The 17238-nt window shown below is 42.4% G+C and overlaps 1 long non-coding RNA gene across 5 annotated transcripts in view; it reads left to right on the forward strand.

Annotated features, from left to right (window-relative positions):
- LOC118523481 (uncharacterized) overlaps positions 1 to 17238 on the forward strand; it is a 109827-nt gene that overhangs the window by 53015 nt on the left and 39574 nt on the right. The window lies entirely within an intron of this gene.

Consider the following 17238-nt stretch of genomic DNA (forward strand, 5'->3'; position numbering starts at 1 on the left):
TCTCAGACTTGGAACACTGAGCCCCAGTAATTTCTCTTCCCCGACAGGTGGGCAGGGAGCAAGGTGCTCAGCATTGGGCCCAACCCTTCGGGCACTGCACAGGGGTCCTCTGGAGAGCAAGCCCGAGTATAGCCAGCCAGTAGGGGCCAGTCTGGGTGCCATCCACTTTTTCCCAAGGGTACAAACAAGGAACCCTCTCCTCTCCACATTTCTACCTAGAGGGCCCCTGGAGGGAGAAGCAGGTACATCTGGCTGGTGTAGACAACCCAGGTGGATAATTGGGATGGGAAGAAGACAGAGGGGTCTGCTTTGGCAACCAGCACGAGGAGAGCAATTGCATCATTATCTAAGCAATTCATGAGAGGGGGTTATGGACCAGAACTGAGGCTCCAAACCCAGACAGAGATGGGAAATTGTCACATTTGAGTTGAATGACCTCAGGAAAGTCCCTTCACCTCACGGAGCTCCAGTTCCTTCATCTGAAAAAAGTGGATAATAGGAATCCCTTCCTCATAGGGATGTTGTGAACACTATAAAATTGCAGCTCAAAGCAGGTGAATCTAAGTGCTCTGTACATGTTAGTTTTTTTTATTAGGAAGCTATTCCCCCCCAAATACGGTCATTATGCAGTATCTCAGACCCAATATCCCTTGGTGCATATATGTCACCCAAAATCCAGATATTGGGAGCTGGTAGGGCCACAGAGAAATAGAAGTAATTTTATTATGCATAGTTTCAAAAATAGTTGCTCACATCACAATGCAGCAAAAGTATTAATCATCTGCTTGACTTTCTCAGAACATGAACCGATTATCTGGGATGCTCTCACTTCTCAAGGGGCCATACTGATTCTGATATCTGCCTCCCTCGTTGGACTGCAGACTCTCTGAGAAAGGGGACCATCTTGCTCATCTTTGTATCAGCACCTGGCACAGTGCCCAGGACAAGGTCTGTGCTTAGTCTGTGAACACATAAAGATGAAATAGTGCTTTCTCCCCCATTTTGGTTGGTTAATCAAGTGGGAATAAAACAAAGAATCAGATCTATCGAATTCTCAGCCAAGTCTTTGCTTTGGCTGTTCTCTCTGCCTGGGATGCTGTTCTCTTGGACTGCCCCAGGGCTGTTCCTTCTTATTTCTCAGCTGTCAACTTAGTCACTTCCTCGGAGATCTTCTCTTTATATTATTTAGTGTAGATCCCCATAGTAATTACATTTCAGCAGCTTTTTATTTATTATTTTTTTAAATTAACATGTAATGTATTATTTGTTTCAGAGGTACAGGTCTGTGATTCATTAGTCTTACACAATTCACAGCGCTCACCGTAGCACATACCCTCCCCAGTGTCCATCACCCAGCCACCCCATCCCTCCCACCCCCCTCCCCTCCAGCAACCCTCAGTTTATTTCCTGAGATTAAGAGTCTCTTATGGTTTGTCTCTCTCTCTGGTTTTGTCTTGTTTCATTTTTCCCTCCCTTCCCCTATGATCCTCTGTCTTGTTTCTCAAATTCCTCGTATCAGTGAGATCATATGATAATTGTCTTATTGACTTATTTCATTTAGCATAATATCCTCTAGTTCCATCCACATTGTTGCAAATGGCAAGATTTCATTTTTTGATGGCTGCGTAATATTCCATTGTGTATATATACCACATCTTCTTTATCCATTCATCTGTTGATGGACATCTAGGCTCTTTCCATAGTTTGGCTATTGTGGACATTGCTGCTATAAACATTGGGGTGCACGTGCCCCTTTGGATCACTACATTTGTATCTTTGGGGTAAATACCCAGTAGTGCAATTGCTGGGTCATAGGGTAGCTCTATTTTCAACTTTTTGAGGAACCTCCATACTCAGAAGCTTTTTTTTTTTTTTTTTTTAAGATTTTGTTTATTTATTTGACAGAGAGAGAGACAGCGAGAGAGGGAACACAAGCAGGGGGAGTAGGAGAGGGAGAAGCAGGCTTCCCCGCGGAGCAGGGAGCCTGGTGTGGGGCTAGATCCCAGGACCCTGGGATCATGACCTGAGCCGAAGGCAGACGCTTAATGACTGAGCCACCCAGGTGCCCCTGAGCAGCTTTTTTTTTTTAATGACATGTATCATTATTGTAACTTATTTATGTGTTCACCTTCGGTTCTTTCTCTACACCTTAAGCTTTGTAACCTGTTCAGAGCTGTATCTCTAACACTTAGAATTTTTCTGGCTCATAATAGGAATGCAAGAAATATTTCTTGGATGAATGGATCAGAATTACCTGTGAGTACTGCAGAAATGATTTCCAGATCTTAGCCAAGACCTACTTGAATTAGAATGTTTCAGGGTGATATCCCAGAAATCTGTATTTTTAGAACCTTCCCCAGTGATTTTGACACAAGTGGACATTTTCTCGAATCTCACTACTTATCCCTAGTTCTTAGGACGAAGTCCTGGATCCTTAGTTTGGAGATCCCCTTTGGCACTTCAAACTCAGCATGCCAAAAGTAAAACATCTTCCCCCAAGAACCTGCTTCTCAAGGCTTGGTCCTTAGCTAAGTCCTGTCCACTCCTCCAACCTTCTGTCCTACCAATTCTCTCCTCTCACTATGTTTAAGTTACAAAGGTGTTTTTTCCCTCTATTCTCAGGTGCACCTAGCCTTTTCCCACCTCAAGTTCTTGCACCTACTCTTCCTTCTTCCTGGAATGTTTCCCCTCTTCTCCACCTGGTGGGTCCTTCTCATCTTTCAGGACCCATCCCTCATGTGCTACCTCCTGAGAGAGTCCTTCCCTGACCATCTAAAGTATGGTCTTCTTTTTCTTTTAATTTTTAAAAGATTTTATTTATTTATTTGTCAGTGAGAGAGAGAACGGCAGGCAGAGGGAGAAGCAGACTCCATGCTGTGTAGGGAGTCGGATGTGGGACTCCATCCCAGGACCCTGGAATCATGACCTGAGCCAAAGGCAGACTCTTTTTTTTTTTTATTATGTTATGTTAGTCACCATACATTACATCATTAGTTTTTGATCTAGTGTTCCATGATTCATTGTTTGTGTATAACACCCAGTGCTCCATGCAATACGTATCTTCCTTAATACCCATCACTGGGCTAGCCCATCCCCCCACCCCACTCCCCTCTAAAACCCTGTTTGTTTCTCAGAGTCCATAGTCTCTCATGGTTCGTCTCCCCCTCCGATTCCCCCCCTTCATTTTTCCCTTCCTACTATCTTCTTTTTTTTTTTTTTTTTTAACATATAATCTATTATTTGTTTCAGGGGTACAGGTCTGTGATTCATCAGTCTTACACAATTCACAGCGCTCACCATAGTACATGCCCTCCCCAGTGTCCATCACCCAGCCACCCCATCCCTCTCACCCCCCACCACTCCAGCAACCCTCAGTTTGTTTCCTGAGATTAAGAGTCTCTTATGGTTTGTCTCCCTCTCTGGTTTCATATTGTTTCACTTTTTCCTCCCTTCCCCTATGATCCTCTGTCTTGTTTCTCAAATTCCTCGTATCAGTGAGATCATATGATACTTGTCTTTCTCTGATTGACTTATTTCGCTTAGCATAATACTCTCTAGTTCCATCCACGTTGTTGCAAATGGCAAGATTTCATTTTTTGATGGCTGCATAATATTCCATTGTATATATATATATACCACATCTTCTTTATCCATTCATCTATTGATGGACATCTTGGCTCTTTCTATAGTTTGGCTGTTGTGGACATTGCTGCTGTAAACGTTGGGGTGCACGTACCCCTTCGGATCACTACATTTGTATCTCTGGGGTAAATACCCAGTAGTGCAATTGCTGGATCGTAGGGTAGCTCTATTTTCAACTTTTTGAGGAACCTCCATACTCTTTTCCAGAGTGGCTTCACCAGCTTGCATTCCCACCAACAGTTTAGGAGGGTTCCCCTTTCTCCACATCCTCTCCAACATCTGTTGTTTCCTGACTTGTTAATTTTAGCCATTCTGACTGGTGTGAGGTGGTATCTCATTGAGGTTTTGATTTGTATTTCCCTAATCCGAAGGCAGACTCTTAACCGACCGAGCCACCCAAGTGTCCTAAAGTATGGTCCTCTTATTCTCCATCCCATTCATTACCTTTTTTATTTCCTTCATCACGGTTATCACAACCAGAAACTGTCTTTGTTTATTTTGTTTACTGTTTTCTGTCTTCCCCACTAGAAGGTAAACTCACAAAAGCAGAGATTTTTTTCCCCCTATGGTTCACTGCAGTGTCTTCTGCGCCTAGAATAGTTCCTGGCCCCTAGTAGGTGCTCTGTAGATACTCGTTGGATTAATATACTGTGCATTTAGTTATCTAAGTTGGGAACTCTTTCCTTCAACCTCTACATCAACAATCATCAAACCCTACTGACTGCATGGCATATATGACTCTTCACTCTGTCCTCTTTTTCCCTTCCCCAAGGCTAGTGTTACGATTGCAGCTCTTATCAACAGTGCAAAGGCTCAGCGGGTGCTATCTGAGCCATGTTTGTGGTCTGGGCTGGTGAATTTAGTGGGCGTGGCTAAGCCCAAGGTTTGGGTACCAAATGGAATTTTGCTGATTCAAGGTCATGAACTATACTGCTCATGCCAACCCACTTGTGCCATCTAGGGAGATACAAAAGAAGGGGTTGTTGACTCAGCATGGCCCATCTCCTCTGCCAGGAAAACAACCCTTCAGCACTGGTCCAACACTCCAGAATCACCAAAACTTACTGAGTACCTACTGCATTCCCTAGATGCAGCATCTCTTTTAGTTCCTACAGCACTTTGGGGCGCCTGGAGCACTTTGGTGGCTCAGTTGGTTAAGTGTCTGCCTTGGACTCGGGTCATGATCCTGGGGTCCCAGGATTGAGCCCTGCATTCTCAGCAGGGAGTTTGCTTTTCCCTCTCCTACTCCTCCCCCTGCTCCTGTTCTCACTCACGCCCTCTCTCTCTCAAATAAATAAATAAAATCTCTCTAAAAAAAAAATAACTCCTACATCACCATTTGTGGGGTAGATGGAGAGGTTTCCCTTTTGCAAATGAGGGACCTATGGCCAGATAGGTAAAGGGACTTGTGTAAGGTCTCACAGCCAAGTGGAGGTCCCAGGATTTGAACCAGGTCTAAGATCCTTGTTCAGCTAGCAGGTCCAGGCCAGAGAGTTAAATGGACATCTCTGAAGTTTGCTGGAGTTATTATATTCCACCCAGAGAAGGTGGATTAATAGCTGTTGACTTGTCTGAAACATGGCCGTGAAATTGCAATCGCTTGAAATATTTACAATTAAATTGAAAAGAAAGTGCACACACCAGAAAGCATAATGTATATGGTGCTAATTCTTGAGGGATGCATTAGACCACTCCGGGGCTTCCGGCTCTAATTTCCTGAGCATCACTAATTTTCTCTTGAGAGGTCAGTTTATTGCTCTTGAATGAAGCCTGCTGGCTGATTGCTTAAGAGTGTGGCAATACCTTCCCTCTTTTCAAATGAGAGGGAATGGCCCAACTAGGAGAGGGGGGAAGACTTATAGGGGCTTTTTGGATCCGCATGTAGCAACTTACATTTTTTGGCATTTGAAAAAAGTTTATTTCCAAAATAAGAATAATGTATATTCATTCTGCAAACGTTGGAAAATGAATAAAAGTATAAATAAGAAGGGAGCTCACCTATATCCCACCATCCAGAGGTAACCACAACCAAGATAAGAGAATATTTCCTTCTTGTGCCATTAACATTCTTTGCAAATATTTTTTTTTTTATTTTAAAGATTTTATTTATTTATTTGTCAGAGAGACAGAACACAAGCAGGGGGAGAGGCAGGCAGAGGGAGAAGCAGGCTCCCCGCCGAGCAAGGAGCCCGATGTGGGACTCGATCCCAGGACCCTGGGATCATGACCTGAGCCGAAGGCAGCCGCTTAACCGACTGAGCCACCCAGGCGTCCCTCTTTGCAGATATTTTTATGGTATGCATAATTTTCCATCCATTCAACAGATTATTGTTTATATAACCATTCCTCAATCATTAGGTATTTAGGTTATTTTGGGTGGGTTTTCAGTGTTAAACAAAACATGAAAAATGCTGTGACTTTGTACCCAATTATCAGGATTCGTGATCATTTCTTTGTGACTCGTGATCTTACAGGGGAGATGTCTGTCTTCGAAAGGGCAGGAAAAAAAACCTCAGATTGGCTGGTTGAGAAATTGTATCATAAGATATGTACCAAATGTAAAATTAAAATGTAGGCCAAGGGAACAATCATAGATTGAATGGACTACAGAAATGAAGCGATTCAAATGAGATGAAATGAGATGGAGTCAAAGAACAGCTTCTAATGCCAAATGGATCCCCAGATCTATGATATTTAATGGGGGTGATTTTGAATCCATAATTTTTTATCTTAGCTATGTCTAGGGTTCCAAAATAGAAGAAGGGAGGTAGGAAGGGAGAGAGGGAGAGATGGAGGGAGGGACGGAGAGATAGAGAGAGAGAGGAAAGGAAGAGGAGAGAGAGAGGAGAGGGAGAGAGACAGAGGAGGGGGGAGAAGAGAGGGAGAGGAGAGGGAGAGAAAGAAGGGGGGAGAGAGAGGAAAGGGAGAGAGAGAAAGAGAGAGAGAGGTTCTGCTGATCTGTGAAAATACAAGAGTAAGGTTCCAGATCTTTAAGAATGGTAAAAAGTCGAATGTATCTGCTTCCAAATTTTGCCTTAGTCTCAAGTACCAGCCTTTGGCAGTCACAAAGTAACTGCTGTGGTCTCAGGGGTTTGCTACAGAAGAACAGTGTCTTTTTGGCTAATATTATTAGAAAACCATTTACCTTTCCAGTTTCCAACAATTTTGATTTTCTCACAAGGATCACAAGTGGTGGTGATGGGGGGCAGCAAGACTGGAGAGATGGAATACGAGGGGGAAGCAGAATCTATACTGTTAATTTTTTAAAACCATGCCTTTTAATGAAACCATTTCCAGATAGAGGGGCACAAAACACAAACTCTCAAACTTAAAATGCAATCCTTTTCCCATTCATCTGTCCTCCATTGTACCAGAGAACAGTATCCTATTCTATAATTTTTCTTGCCGGTTGAACGGTACCATTATTATATATATAATTAATAATATATTATCATTATATATTATATCATATATCACTATATTATATATATAATTGATAATATATAATAATGATAATGCTGTGTTTTGGACTATATAACAATGATCCTAGAAATCAGAAAGAAGTCACCCACATCCCAATATTCTAGCCATTGATGGTTCCCATGCAACCTCCCAGTCCTTGTGTATATCCAAGTACATTTCCACACACTTGCAGTGAAATTGTATGCGCCATTTTGTATCTCGATTTTTTTTTAACTTAATGCCCTATACTAAACCCTTCCCACGTTGGGATCCTCTGCTGATTCATCTTTGATGACTTCAATAATTTTATGATAATTTAGTTGGTTTTTTTTTCTCTTGTTGGGTAATTTTGGAGCTCTGTCATCTTTTGTGTTAAGAATAAGGAAGAAGGGAATTTATTTTAGAGATGCTCCCAAACCCTTCCTTCCTCCTGTCACTGCCCTACCCAGGAAAGTAGGATGAAATGGAGATTCAAAGCAACTGACTGTGCTGGAGGTCGGGGAGAAGTCTCCTAAAGCAGAATCATTTCCAAAGAATGTGGACTGCAAACCACTTAGGGTCTGAAAGGCTGAATGTTGATGTGTGGAATTGCAACCTGGAGGTACTGGGGTGATCGGTGAACAGGCCTGGTCTGGAGAGGGAGTTAGGAAGACTGAAACAGAATAGATAAGAATTGCACTTACGGTGGGCTGGAGGAGAGAGCTGGCTTTCCTATGTTTGGAGGGTATCATTTGGTGCACCTGAGTTAAGGAGACCAGATGTTTTGGTCTTGCCAACCTGTAGCATGCTGTATTAGTTAAGTCTTCCTATTCCTTCAAAAATATTTGAGAAGCTACCAGGTGTCAGGCACTATTTTGGGTGCCCGGGATAGTGTGGCAAGCAAGAAAGCCATGATCCCTACTCTTAGGGACAAACAAATAAGATGCTTATGATTTGTGGTGAAAGACAAAAAACAGGGCAATGTGATAGTGACTTGGGGGAGTGGGGTACTTAGATGGGATGGCTGGAGAAGGTATGCTAGATAAATCCTGTTGAACCTTAGAGCTACTCTCTACCTTTCTCCACCCCATCTTCTGACCCAGCAGACTATCTTGAATGTTCTACATCCAGGCCCAACACACTCTGGCCCACTGCCTGTTTTTATAAATAAAGTTTTATTGGAACACAGCCACACTCATTCATTTGTGTATTGCCTGTGGCTTTTCTCATGCTATGATGTCAGAGTTGAGTCATTGTGACAGAGATTGTATGGCCCCAGAAGGCTGAAAATATTTCCTTTCTGGTCCTTTACCGAAAATGTTTGCCAAACCCTTTTCTGTTTCAATAGACTTCTTTGCCTTCTGGTGGATTTAACCAACAGGGAGTCCTGACAGGAGAACAGAAGGAGGGAAGAGAGTGATGTCAGTCTATTTTCCTCCCTGGTTCTCTTCCTGTTGAGTTGCCTTGAGCTGAGGAATCACTGGATTGAAGGTCACAGCTTGTCCAGCCTCTCCAAGGAACTCTCATTTTGGGCTCCAGAGAGCCCCATACCCTCTTTTCCTTGAGGCCTAGGAGTGATACAGACCCCTTTGTTGCTCTTGGGGGTACTGTGCTATCCCTTGTATCCCCTGCACCTTCGTATGTAGTCCTAAAGTTCTAACAGGAATGTGTCACTTGAGTCCAGCTGGGCCCATGACTGATTTAGAAGGTCTCCTTGGGGAGGTGACATTTGAGTGGAGATCTGATGGCTAAAGAGAAGCCAGACGTTTGAAGAGCTAAGAAAAGAACATTCCAGGCAATGGGAATGGTGTGTGGAAAGGCTCTGAGGTGGAAAAGAACTCAGGATGCTTAAGAAATAGAAGGCCAGTGAGGGTAGGAGATGAGGTAGGAGAGGTGAGCAGGGCCAGACCATGCAGGACCTTTCCACCGCTGGTAAGGAGTCTGGGTTTTATTCTAAGAACAATGGGAAACCACTGAAGCATTTTAAACCAGATTTGGATGTGAGCCAATTAATGTTCTTTTGTGCTAATCAGTTGCATTCATGAGTTGCCAGATGCAGAGAGTGACTAAAATTGACTTTGAGAAATTTGTTGAAGGGAAGATTTATTTCAGGAGCTCCAAGAAGAGTTAGGCAATGTGGCTTTGGGGCAGGCAGGACCCAGAGCAGATCTGGGGACCTTACTGTAGGAGTTAGTGTCTTCTCATCTGGCTCCCAACCCATCTATATCTGTGGATCAGATTACAAACTCTTGTGAGAGAGAATTTGGCTTAACTCAGGCCTAGTGTCTCTTGGGCTCCAGGTGATAGATGGCCAGTGTGGTGAAGTGAAGAAGTCATCTATTCCTTGATTCATTCACAAATACTATGCCAAATGTATGCCTTGTACCATCCTAGGTGCTGGGGGTGCATATAATGATGAGCTAAACAGACCTGTCCATGTCCTCATGGAACCTTCATTTCAAGGGAGGAAAGCCCCTCCTTCTAGAAGAAAAAAGTAAACAAGTTATTTCAAAATGTTCCTTGTGGGCGGGGCCTTTATCTGGTCACAGTTCTATAGCCAGAGAATGAACAGAGCCTGGCACAAAAGAGGTGTTAATAAATATTAGTGGATTGACAAACATATAATAACAAGGGACTTACTTAGGTAGGAGGGTCAAGGAAGGCCTCACTAAGAAGTTGACATTTAAGTTGAGATGGGTAGCATGAGAAGGAGGAGCCATGTGAAGAGCAGGGTATAAGCCCACAAAATAGAAGGAATAGCACGAGCAGAGCTCTGAAGTGAGAAAGTACTTAGACACACACACACATATCTTAAAGAAAGGGGAAATTGATATGAACTGGACACACCCCCTCCAAAGAGTTGTAATTCAACAAACATGTCAGGAAATGGCTGTGACAATCTCTACTTCAGGACTTCAAGTGGACTAACTGTAAAGTACTTGGTTGCCTTGTGAATGACCAAATCTCAGCAACTCTAAAAATGGGGCCATTCATGACTGATTTTAAGTGCTTCAGAGTTTGAAGAAGGCAGAACTTTTTTTCTTCCCACACTCATTCTTGTGGTTTCTGAAATACTTTGAAGCAAAAGCACCCAAACTTGGGGTCACATGAGTTCTAGGAACCCTTTTGGGCTGGATCTTTGCTCCTTGTAACCTCAGTGGAAAGTGTGCTTTTTCATTGTTTCTGGCTGGTTTTGCTCTTTGGATCTCTGAAGCCTCTCTTCCCTTCCCTCTTATCTTTTACCTCTGAATTCCTGTATCATATTCCACTGGTTGGAATGATGATGGACACTTTCCCTAAAGCACCAACTTTCCCCCCAGAGGTTGTGCACCTATCATCTGCTCTTCTAAAGGGCAAGGCCCAAATCACTTTACCTCCTAACTGCTTTTTGTCATTATTTGTACATTGTCAAGGTTTATAACATTTACATTTTGTTCTCTATCATATAGAAAAATTAATTATTTTGGACTTTGTCCAAAGGTTAAACTGAAACCATCAACTGACAGTTTCAAAGTGTTACAAATTTATCATTTACTCAAGAATGAATTTGTGTAATTGGACTTACTGGACTTAGGTGTCATTACAGTTGTGTCCTTTAAAGGAGATACAGTTAATAAAACTTGGGAGGAGTGATCGTGGAAAGGGGAAAGGATACTACATATTGTGACCATATTGCTATTGTTACTTTTATTATTTGCCATCTGATTTTATCAAGTCCATCTAGATTCTGTGTCAATATCTATTTGTTTTTGGAGCTTTCTGACTTCCTGTTATAATTTGGGTCATTGGTTTTCATGCCTACTGCGCAGCTGTCATTCCTGAGATTTTTTTTTTTTAATTTTATTTATTTATTGACAGAGAGAGAGAGAGAGACAGCGAGAGAGGGAACCACAAGCAGGGGCAGAGGGAGAGGGAGAAGCAGGCTTCCCACTGAGCAGGGAGCCTGATGTGGGGCTCGATCCCAGGACCCTGGGATCGTGACCTGAGCCGAAGGCAGACACTTAACGACTGAGCCACCCAGGTGCCCCTGAGATTTGTTTTTATTGCACTCCTGCCTTAATTGTTATGCTTTTATAAAAAGTTTTAATATTTGATAGGACAAATCCAACTATCTTGCTTCCCTTCTTCAAAATTCTCTTGGCTGTTCTTGGCCCTTTGTTCTTCCTTGTGAAACGTGTTTTTTGATCTCAAGTGCAGAGTTGAGTTAATCATACTCTTCAGTTCATTTAATGTGTTATCGTTGGCCCATTCAGGGTTCATTTTCATATTCTTTTTTAAAAGATTTATTTATTTTTGAGAGAGAGAGAGAAGGCAGGGGGAGGGACAGAGGGAGAGGGAGAGAGAATCTCAAGCAGACTCCAGGCAGAGCGTGGAGCCCATGCGGGCTCGATCTTACAACCCCAAGATCACAGCCTGAGCCGAAAACAAGAGTCGGTCGCTTAACCGACTTAGCCACCCAGGAGCCCCCATTTTCATATTCTTTATCCCTTTCCACATCTTGCCCACCTGCCCCTGCCATAGGCACCCACTCAAATGTGTTTGATATATTTTGCCTGGATACCTGTGTATCATTGTAAAAATGGATGTTGTTATTTAGGGTGTATATGTGTTCAAGGGATGCAAACAATTTCATGCAACAGATCTAATTGTTTCTTAATTCTTAAAAGCAATATCAGCATTTTCAGATGTATTATGCACTGTGTGTTAATTCCTTTGAACTGTTGCATGGTATTTCAAAGCTCACATCGGTTACCGTTTTCGATTACATTTCTGCCAGTGATGGACATCTAGTGGTCTTTAGCAACCTACTACGCAAACAGTTTTGCAATACACATCCTCGTACATGTCACTGTGTGGTCCTGTGTGAGAGTTCCTATGAAGTACATATGTTCAGGGGAGGGGGATGCTAGATCCTAGGGCATACATTGATATACTTTCACAAAATACTGCCAGGTTGTTTTCTAGAATGATGGAACCCATGAGCAATGCATGGAGATTCCATACGACCTTACTTTACAGTTTTCGCCCGTCTCATGGGAGTAAGGTGGTATCTTACTGTTTTAATTTGTATTTCTTTGATTACTGGTGAGATTGGGCATTTCTTTATTTCCTTGTCAGCCATTCAGTTTTCTCCACCTGCAACTTAATCACTATCCTTTTCTGAATTTTTCTGTTGGAGTTCACATATTTTCTTGTTGATGTTGAGTTTCTTTTATTTTCTAGATGTTATTCCCTCATCGGTTTTATATGTTGCAAGCACCTTCTCTCAGGCTCCCATCTACCAGTTAACTATGTGATTTGTTTTTTAAATGGGAATCCTTAAATTTGATGTACCCAGTACCAGCTTTCCATTTATGGTATGAGATTTGGGATTTTATTTAATAAATCCTCCATTTAGAGGCCACAAAAATTCTCTGATAATTTCTTATGTTAGATTTCTGGTTTCACGTTTGACAATTAGATCCTCAGAGAATTTGGTGTTCACCTTTGTAAAGGACTGAATAAATAAATATATATAACTTTCGGAAGACTTGAAAATGTTACAAACTTTGTCCCTATCCATGAAATATATTATGTGTGTTTCAGAAAAATTAAAGTGAATGTGAATTGGCTAAGCCAATTTTGCAAATAAAAGCAATGAGAAAGTTTCACCCTCCCAAATTTTACCACATCAAATTTTACCGCCCCAGCCGTGCAGCCCCGGGCCTCCTCCTGTCCCGCCCTCCCCGGGAAGTGGGGCTACAAGGCAGACGGCAAGACCAAATAATGAGCTAGTTTCACCAAATCATTTATGATTATAGATTTTTTTTTTGTTAACCAATTCCTATACCAGTATTTCATGGTTTTTATTGCTATGACTCTGTATGATGTGGTTTTCATTATACTTAATAATATTATTTAAAAATGAATATCTTCCTGAATCTCTATGAAGATACTAATTATAATTTCAGAGATTTTTAAAATACTTTCTCTCTTTTGACTATAAGTCAGTTGTGCTGTTTGTTCATCTCAGTTCTCAAATGTCTGGGGACCTTTGATTATCCATTTATATTTATAATGGAATTGATTGACTGGATATTTATAATGGAATTGATTAAATGGAATTTGATTAATACTAGAGGCTATTGTGGATTTCTTCCACCTTATATGAGACTGTTTCCAGCAGGACCTCTCCCCTGAATGAAAGGCCATTATCTAGTATAACCTTCATAGTAACTGTATTAGTTATCTATTGCTGAATAACAAATTATCCCCAAGTTTAGCAGTTTAGAAAAACAAGTATGTATTGTCTCACAGGTGTGTATTATCTCATGGTTTCTGTGGATCAGGAATCTGGGTGTAGTTTCAATAGATCCCTCTGACTCAGGGTGTCTCCTAAGCTGGGGCTGCAGTCACCTCAGAGCTTGACCTGGGGGAGATTCACTTCCAAGGTTGCTCACAGGGTTATTGGTTGGCCTCATATCCTTGCTGGCTATTGACATGGCAGCCTGTTTCTCTAGAAAAGAAGAGAGGGAGGAAGGGAGGGAGACAGGTGGGGAGAGAGGGAGGGAGAGAGATGGGGGGAAGAGAGAGAGAGAGGTGGGAGGAGGAGAGAGCCTTTTTGCAACCCAGTCTTAGAAGTGACATCCTATCTTGGGGCACCTGGGTGGCTCAGTCAGTTAAGTGTCTACCTTCAGCTCGGGTCATCATCTCTGGGTCCTGGGATCGAGTCCTGCGTTGGGCTCTCTGCTCAGTGGGGAGTCTGCTTCTCCCTCTCACTTTCCCTCTGTGCTCTCTCTCTCTCTCTCAAATAATAAAATCTTAAAAAAAAAAAGAAGTGACATGCCGTCATTATTGCTCTTTGCTATTGGTTATAAGCTGTCTTATACATGCTCAAGGGGGTTCTACAAGGAGGGGATTATACAAGGGCATAAATGCCTGAAGGTGGAGATCACTGGGGGCCATCTCAAAGGCTGCCATAATACCCTAGGTCCTATTACTAACTCCCAATGAGGAACTGGGGCTTAACAAGGTTAAGTCACTTGCCCCACATCCCACAGCCAGTAAGTCATAGAATTAAGTCTGGAACCCATATGGAACTACTTTCAAGTTCGCCCTCTTATTACTATGCCACCATCTTCCAAAGTGTAGGTGCATCACTGTTGGAACGTAAAATCATTTGAGGTGATACAGAGAGTCTTGGGTTGGTGCTAACATGCCTTTAATGCCTTTAACCCTCATTAATCTCCCATTTAACCAAGAAAGAGCTGGCCTTGAGCTCAGAGTCTTGGGAAGACAAGCGTATCTGGCTAGACTTTAATACCATTGCTTTCTGTTAATGGTGTTTACTTCCAGTTGTGGCAAGTAGGAATGGCTTTAAACTAATGATAGTAACATAAAATTTCCTTTAAAAATATACCCTAAACATATGAAATATGTTAATTAAAGTAAAAACTGAAATAGCAAAAATGGCACTCTGGTATGGCAAATGTAGTGATGGTGATCTATGGATTGCTCAAGCTTGGGAAATACTGCCTCAGTTATAATGCATCAATTCCAAAAAGAACCTCAGGGATAATAATCCCATTTTTTTGTTCAATCTTTTCTCCCTTCATTTTATAGATGTATGAAGTCCCCTAGGCTTCATGCCAATGTTTTCTTTTCTCCTTCTTTTACCTCTGTTAGTTATGAGCTTGAAACACTTTCTTTTTACTCTCCCTACTCCAACCCTGCTGTTTCCAATTCACTTTCCTCTAATCGGAGTTTCTCAAGAGCAGCGCTGTTGACCTCTGGGGCAGGAGAGTTCTTTGTTGGGGAGTGTCCTGTGCATTGTAGGATGATTAGAAGCATCCCTGGCCTCCACCCACTAGATGCCAATAGCACCCTCACCCCCAGTTGTGACAACCAAAAATGTCCCCAGATGTTGCCCAGTGTCTCCTGGGTGGGGGGAGGAAAAATCACCCCAATTAGCCATCACTGCTCTGAGGTAGAGTTTTTTATTCCTACAAGCTCTCAGATGCTGGTGCTGCTAGTCTGTGGACCACACATTGAATAACATTGCTGTAAACTATATAGCCTAATAAGGTAGCTATTTTTTTCCTTACATTTTTGGAGACTGCGTATGACAATTATAATACAAAATTAGACTCCATTCAGTACACTATTACTATGTGGAAGGTGGGGATTCCAGCATTAAATTTTCAGAAGCAGATTGTTCTTGGGAGGAGCAAGATGGCAGAGGAGTAGGAGACCTAAATTTTGTCTGGTCCCAGGAATTCAGCTAGATGGGGATCAAACCATTCAGAACACCTACAAACTCAACAGGAGATCGAAGAAAAGAATAGCAGCAATTATATGAACAGAAAAGCGACCACTTTCTGGAAGGTAGGACATGCGGAGAAGTGAATCCGAGGCGATATTCGGGAAGATAGACGGCAGGGGAGGGAGCCTCCGTCAGCTGCTACTGACAAGTGATATACCAACAGAGCACAAAATCGGAACTTTTAGAAGTCTGCTCCGCTGAGAGGTGTTGCTCCAGTGGCTAAGTGGGGGGTGGAACCCTCGCTGGGACATTGTGGTCTCAGGACCCTCGGGGTCACAAGAAGACTGGGGGTGCCTGAGTGCTGCAGAGCTCCCAGGTATTGGAGCAGGGAAGCCGGCTGCAGAGATGGAGCTGAGGAGCAGGCTCTCAGCTCGGGGTTGCCATAAACCATGACTGCGGCACAGTCGGGCCACTGCTCTTCCAGCAGGGACCCAACAAGCGGCAGATCCGGGGAGACTCCCCTTCCTCCCCCGGGAGGAGTGGCACGGGAGCACACCGCAGGGATCTGCTGGGTTTGGAGACTCTACACGGGGTCGGGTGCTGGAGATAGAAATGCTCGGTCACAGGCCAGGTGAGCACGGAGGGCGGCCAGACACCGGGGAGATGGGAGTGACTGACTGCTTTTCTCTAGGGGCGCACTGAGGAGTGGGGGCCCGAGTTCTTGGCTCCTCCAGGGTGGAGATTGGGGGCCGCCATTTTTACTCTCGTCCTCCAAAGCTGTACCGAGAGCTTGCAGGGAACAAAAGCTCCCGAGAGCAAACCCGAGCAGATTACTTAGCCCGGACCGGCAAGGAGGGGGCAATTCTGCCTCCGGCAAAGACATTTGGAAACCACGGCAACAGGCCCCTCCCCCAGAAGATCAGCAAGAACAGCCAGCCAAGACCAAGTTTACCGATCAATGAGAACGGCAGAACTCCAGCACTAGGGGAATACAGCACATAGAATCCATGGCTTTTCCCCCATGATTCTTTAGTCTTTCAAAGTTAATTTTTAAAATTTTTTTTATTTTTTTCTTTTTCTATTTTTTTAGTTGAATTTTTCTTCTTTCCTTTTTCAACCAACGTCTTATCAATTCCTTTTTAAAAATCTTTTTTAATTTTCATTTTTACAGTCATAGTCTATCCCTTCATTGTATTTAACCTTATTTTTTGTATATATATATATGTTTTTCTTTCTTTAAAATGTTGGGATACAGTTTCTTCTAACAGACCAAAATATACCCTAAATCTAGTGTATCACTTTGTCCTAGTCTCCCGCCTGATCACATTCTCTCTTTTTTTTATTTTTTCATTCTTTTTTCAACTGACATCAATTCCTTTTTTAAAATCTTTTTTAAATTTTCATCTTTACAGTCATATTTCATCCCTTCATCATATTTTCCCTTATTTCTGTATATATATAAGTTTTTCTTTCTTTAAAATTTTGGGAGGCAATTTCTTCTAACAGACCAAAATACACCCAAAATCTAGTGTGTGGCTCTGTTCTGCTCACCAGACTGATTATATTCTTTTTTTTTTTTTTCCTTTCTTTTCCCCCCAGTTTCAGGTCTCTTCTGATTTGTTTAGTGTATATTTTTGGGAGGTCATTTTACCCTTTTAGCATTTTGTTCTCTCATTCATCTATTCTCCTCTGGACAAAATGACAAGATGGAAAAACTCACCTCAGAAAAAAGAACACAAGGCAGTACCAAGTGCCAGGGACCTAATCAATATGGACATTAGTAAGATGTCAGAACTAGAGTTCAGAATGACGATTATAAAGATACTATATATCTTTATAGTAAATAAGATACAATAATACTAGCTGGGCTTGAAAAAAGCATAGAAGATACTAGAGAATCCCTTTCTGGAGAA

Source organism: Halichoerus grypus, chromosome 13 (genome assembly GCF_964656455.1).
Source record: "Halichoerus grypus chromosome 13, mHalGry1.hap1.1, whole genome shotgun sequence".
Taxonomy (NCBI): domain Eukaryota; kingdom Metazoa; phylum Chordata; class Mammalia; order Carnivora; family Phocidae; genus Halichoerus; species Halichoerus grypus.